Source organism: Rhinopithecus bieti, unplaced genomic scaffold (genome assembly GCF_001698545.2).
Source record: "Rhinopithecus bieti isolate Rb0 unplaced genomic scaffold, ASM169854v2 scaffold_13184, whole genome shotgun sequence".
In the NCBI taxonomy this organism is placed as follows: Eukaryota; Metazoa; Chordata; class Mammalia; order Primates; family Cercopithecidae; genus Rhinopithecus; species Rhinopithecus bieti.
The window spans coordinates 459,007-465,363 of NW_016807417.1; positions in this window are offsets into that span (position 1 = coordinate 459,007).

The window sequence follows — 6,357 nt, forward strand, 5'->3', positions numbered from 1 at the left end:
TTTTTTTTTTTTTTTTTTTTTAAAGCGCACAGTCCTCACATGCTTCTGTAGCAGAGGTTCATGCTGGAAGGGATAGGCACTATATAAGGACTTTTCAGTCCTATTTGCCTAAAAAGATATGATATCAGACCACAGACCTCTTGTCTTTTTAAGAATTGCATATTAGCAAATATCACAGAAAAAATAAAATTTGGTTTCACAGCATAGTATTTTAATCATATTTCTTAATATTTAATGATTTCGTCAAAATCATGTGTCATTTTAATCATATTTTATATTTTTTAACGTTTTGGACTTTTACAAAACGTATTATTTCTTTGGAGTTGGGACTTTGGGGGGAATTATGACAGAATGTGGATATTAAGAGGTGTGTCACCTGGTAAAACGCTGCTGTTTTCTGCTGGATACACTTAACTTTGCTGAGACTTTGATGCTCAGGTGGTTAACCTGGAATTTTAAATATTTTCCTATTCCTTCAGGTCAAATATTTGAATATAGCAATTGGATGTGATATATTTATTATAACATTTAGAGATGAATCTGTGTAATTCTTTAACACTCTACTGTGGTTTAGTAGACATAAATTCTTTGAACAATTCAATGAATTCCTTTACTTTCCTAAGTACAAAATACATAATGTAGCAAACACAAAATGAAGTTGCTAATTATTCTGTGCATTTGGGAGTATGCACATAGGAAAGCAATGAAATTTAAGGTCAATAGAGTCACCTTTGGACCTAAATGATCTCTATAGGTTCCCCCCTCAGTTACATGTACTAGAAAATTGCCAGTTTTTCACATTACTTCAGGTTCTATAAATCTCAAAAAAAGGGAAATTTTAAACAGAGAGTGGTGAAGATAATACATATTTTAAAGATCACAAGTGATGTGGTACAGATGGTTTAAAAAATAATACTTTCTGATCTTTCTCACATTGGTAACAATTAGATATCACGATTTGGTTGTATACTGGTGTTTGTACCGGATGGCAGGAAAATGGGGTTCTCATATCTCTGTTTTACTACTTACTAGAGTTATAACTTCTCACAGGTGCAGCCACATAACTAATAGAAGGATGTAATTATACTTTTGTCTACTTAAAGGCACATCATGTCTTATTTTGTGGTCCACAAGAGCTCTAAGACAAGGGTCAGCAAAGAATAGGCAATGCAGTAAATCCAGCCCACAACCCAATTTTATAAATAAAGTTTTGTAGGAACACACCCCTACCTATTTATTTATGTATTGTCTACAGCAGCTTTCATGCCTGTGACAGAGTTGAGTAGTTGCAACAGAGCCCATGTGGCCCACAAAGCCCAAATTATTTACTTCTCTGGCCTTTTACAGAAAAAATGTCATTGAACCCTGCTACGCCACCTGTGCTATTGTCATGCCAAACATATCCTGCTATAGATGGGTGGCAGTTTCTGATAATTAATCATGTTTTGTTTGAGCTCACCATATCCTCTGAATGTGCTAGAATCCAACACTGAAAAATGTTTCTATGTGAAGAAGTAGAGGTAGGGGCTGGTCACATTAGACTTGTTCCACAAATAGAAAGCAGATTTCTCTTAGAAAATCAGTTTGCCATCTTTCATGAGCATGAAATTCACCTTATAATTTTAGGGAGGAAAATATCATCTTAAGCATGGGGGGATGTTTTAAAATTCTTATATTCTGTAATGTGGTCTATCTTCTCACTGTTTGTTTCAACTCAATAATAAAATATAAATGTGAAGAACTTTCTGGGCTATGAAATTGATAAGATCCAGATTCTTCATCTGGAAATGTTCTCAAACCTCCCTCCTCCCGATTCTCACCTCACTTTCTTTGGACAAATTTGAAGGAAAATCATATTTCTTCAAATTTGCATATATGCTCATTATTTTGTAAACCAAAAGCGGTTCACATTTGTTTTATAGCTATATTAAATTTAAAAGTAGTCTATAACAAATAAAATGAAACATATCAAAATGATTCACAGGCACTTCCAGTCTATTTTCTGAAAGTAGGTATACCACAGTAATAGTGTGAGATGTAAAATCAGTTAGAAAGAAAATTATTTGTTGCTGTCCACTACTACATTCTCTCCTTACTTCTAAATAATCTGTTTATTTACTTCTCCATTCAGTAGATGGTTATTGCATGCCCCATTATTTCTTCTTTTTCATTCCCAGAGACAGTTGCTCATCATTCTACAACCATGTCACGGCTCCTAGAGCATTCCTATTCTTTTCTTGGCTACCATTAGAAATCCAAGTGATTCCTGAAGAGTTATTTTATTATGTATCTCAGCTTCAACCTTAGTCTCTCATCATGTTGTACATATGAGACAAACTAAAGAAACATAGAAACATTGGGCAAGATGACTCAAGGAATTTATGCTGCGATACAACTCCCCTAAATGCTAAACAAAGTAGAAATAAAACACAGAAATCAAAGCTAAAGCCACATGTCTCCTTATTTTCAAGTCCAGAATTATGTGAGGGAGCTGGGAATTTGGTATTAAATATTGGGAACCAATAGAGCACCATGCCTAACTGGAGACCAGAACTGAAGCTTGATGCTGTGGATTAGAATGTGGCCCACACAATAGCTGTATGGTACCCTAGTGAACTTACAGCTGGAGGGAAAAAGGAAAACATGAATACAAGCAGGATTTAAGCCAAGCCACCTGCTGGCCCAGAGAGCACATGTGCAGTAACGTGAATTTTAGATTCTTTAAGAAATATCTACTATGTGAACAATTTAGACTACTCACTAAAAGACCAGAAATACAATGTTTAGTGTCCAAACAAGCAGAAGGAAACGGAGGAGGAGTAATTGAAACCTTATCAACCCTAGTAGAAGACAGAAAAGGAGAGAAACAGGAGGAAGCAGCGAAGAAGAAAAAGAGGAGGAGGGGGAGGAAAAAGATGAAGAAGATGAAGGGGAATAAAAATCCTAGTGAACTGAAAGCACAAAATATGGCTGTTTCTGGGTATACTCAGGAAATTGGTTTCAGAACCCCTGCATATGTCAGAGTCTACGTGTTCAAGTCCCACACTTGGTCCTGGAGAACTCGGGTATGTGAAAATGTGGCTTTCTGAATATGCAAGGTTTCAGATGCCTCAAATCTACATTTGTTTGAAAAAATCCATGTTTAAGTGGACCCATGTAGTTCAAATCTGTATTGTTTAAGGGCTAATTGTAACTATAACAAATCCAATTATCTAACTAAAAATAATGTAAATAAAGTAAACTTACATTAAAAACCACAATTATCTGATTGGTTATAAAAAAGAGGATCTAGCTATATGCTATATTCTCAATCATATCTAAAAGCAAAACACCAAAAAAGCAAAAATAAAGGAATGAAAATAGCAATACTTTGTAAACACCGAGAGAAGACTGCCCTAGCAATGCAAAGTATTATTTGCCTTAACAAGCAGAGTATCATTTAAAACAATAAGAAATTGTCTTAATATATTTTGTGCTGCTATGACAAAATACCCTACACTAGGTAATTTATAAAGAACAGAAATTTATTTTTTCTCAGTTCTAGAATCTGAGAAGTCCAAGACTAAGGTGCCAGCAGGTTGAGTTGTCTGGTGAGGTTGCATCCTACAAAAGGGCGGAACACCATGTTCTTACATGCCAGAAGAGCCAAAGAGCAAGCTAGCGGAAGCGTCTTGTCTAGGGGCCTAATCCCATTCACAGGGGACAAGTGCTCTTGGCCTAATTACCACTTCAATAATCTACCTCTTAATGCTATCACATTGGCAACATCTGAATTTTGGAGGGGCCACACTCAAACTACAGTAAAGGAATACCGCATCATAATTAAAGGAACCACCCCTGTAAGAATATATAAAAGTCATTATGTACCCTAATTATATTATCTGAATTGTATAAAACAAAAAAGGAGAAAATTGCAAAGAGAAATCACAAATCCACAATCTGGATTGCAGTTTTTAACATACAATGTTAGAAAAGAGTAGATCAACTAAAATGTGTAAATAAAAATATAAGAAATTTGAACAGCAAATTAACAAACTTCACCTAATACACACGCACACACACACACACACACACACACACACACACACACATATATACATATATATAACCCTGTATTCAAGGATCATTTTCATAGATAATATTTAGAAAAAATAATTTAAAATATAGCCACTAAAAAAATAACTTTCAAAGGAATTGTTATTATCCAGATACTATACTCTAACTGTAATGCAATTAAACAAGAAATTAATAGTAAAAAGTTGGCTTATGTCAGTGGTATATTTGGAAAATTAAAAACGCGTTCTTATATAATTCATTATTTTAAGAGAGAAATTAAAAATACACCTTATTTGCAAAGAAAGCAAAAGAACAATATATCAAAATATGTAGGATGCTTTTAAATGAGAGGAAAATGTATAATCTCAAATGCATGTATTAAAAGTCAACCAAAATCTTACTGTGTTCACTTGGGACAGCAAAAGAAAACAGAATGCACGTAAGAAAAAATGGAAGATGATAAAGATGTGAGCAGAAATTAATAAAATGGAAAGAATAAGGAGAAAAGCTGGTTCTTCTAAAATACCAGTAAAATAGGTAAACATAGTAAGGTTGATTCCGCCTGTTCAGAGGAACCAGAACAATACCTAGAGGTAGATCTAGGTAGAGCTATATGTTACCTAGGTCTAAATCTATGTCTATATATCTACATCTGTATCATCTGTGGCTGTATTAACTGTATCCATTTCATCTATAGCAATATTTCTTAACCCTGGCATTATTGAAATTTTGAGTCCGACAGTTCTTTATTGGAAGAGGCTATGCTGTGCACTGAGGGATGTTTAGCAGAATCCCTAGCCTCTAACATCTAGATGCCATAGCACTTTCTCTCATTCCAGGAAAGACAAACAAAACTTTCTCCAAACACCACCAGATGTCCTCTTGGGGGCAAAATAGTTTCCAATGAGAACCACTATATTGACTATATTATCTATAGTTACAGATGTGTAATCTGTGTCTTTATCTTTTTATCCCTCAATAAAAAGAGCCTAGACCCATAAAACCAGAGTCCACGTGCAGTATTGAATGAATGATCTAGCTCACCTAAGGCTAGGACTTCTCTGTAAAATGGAGACTGTAATTCCTACCTTATCTTCTGTGTGATTTGTTTAGCTGCTGAAAGGAGATAATAGGTATGAAAGTCTTTGAAAAAGCAAGACATGTTAAGATAAAGATAGTAGAAATGATTAAATAATATTTTGATGCTGTAATTATTGGACTAATAGAAGTTAGTGGTAAACGTTGAAATAGTTTACTCTAAAAAAGAACTAGTCGGGAGGCTTGATATGGAATAAGTTGGGTACTTGGTGATAGTTACAACTGAGAAAATTGCTTTTTTCATAGTTTGAAAATTTCAGTTAATATGGGGATTATAACTGTTAATATAGGGATTATAACTCAAACCTAGCAGAATTATTGGGGACCTGTCTCTGTGTATGGATAAGAATACTGTCCCATATAGTTTGTATGAGAAGAAGCACTTGTAGTATCCAAGTCAATACCTTTTTCTTGTAATAGTCTTGGATATTTTTGTTGTTGTTGTTGTTTTGGTAGTTTGTCTTTTGGTTACACATCTTGGGATTTTTCTATTCCAGTGTCCTCATTCCCTAGCAATCTAAAACACTACTCATTTTTCTGTCTATGCTTCTAATTTTCTATCCTCTATTAATGGTACTTCTCCTTTATCATCCTATACATTTCTCTTATTTTCAAAATTTTGGTAAGGCTTTCTAATGACACCACACTTAGAAGTACTATCAACTCTAGCAGCAAAATAAGATTCAACCAAATCACATTTCTGTAAATAGCTAGTATAATGTATTAAAATATTAACAGCTCAAACCTAAATATGTCCTTCTTTGAGGAATATCCCTGCAGTGACTACTAAGAGCTAAACCTGTTTCCATGTTTACACTATAAATCCTTTGTTTTAAAAGTTAATATCTCAGTTTTCATTTATTAAATGCATTTATTAAAAGTCAACCAAAATATTATTGTGTTCACTTGGGATAGTAAAAGAAAACAGAATGCACGTAAGAAAAAAATGGAAGACGATAAGGATGTGAGAAGAAATTAATAAAATGGAAAGAATAATGAGAAAAGTTGATTCTTTTGTGAAATTTCTTTTGTGGTTAAACTTGGCAAAAGTTGAAACTCCAGAGTGATATTTTCTTTTCCTCAAGTTTATAGGGAAAGCCATTAGTTTATTTTTAAGATCTTAGCTGAAGAAACAGGAGAGAGTGACAACAGAGATGTTTCAGGTGATTCTTATTACTAAAACCTGAATACCAGTTCACTTTA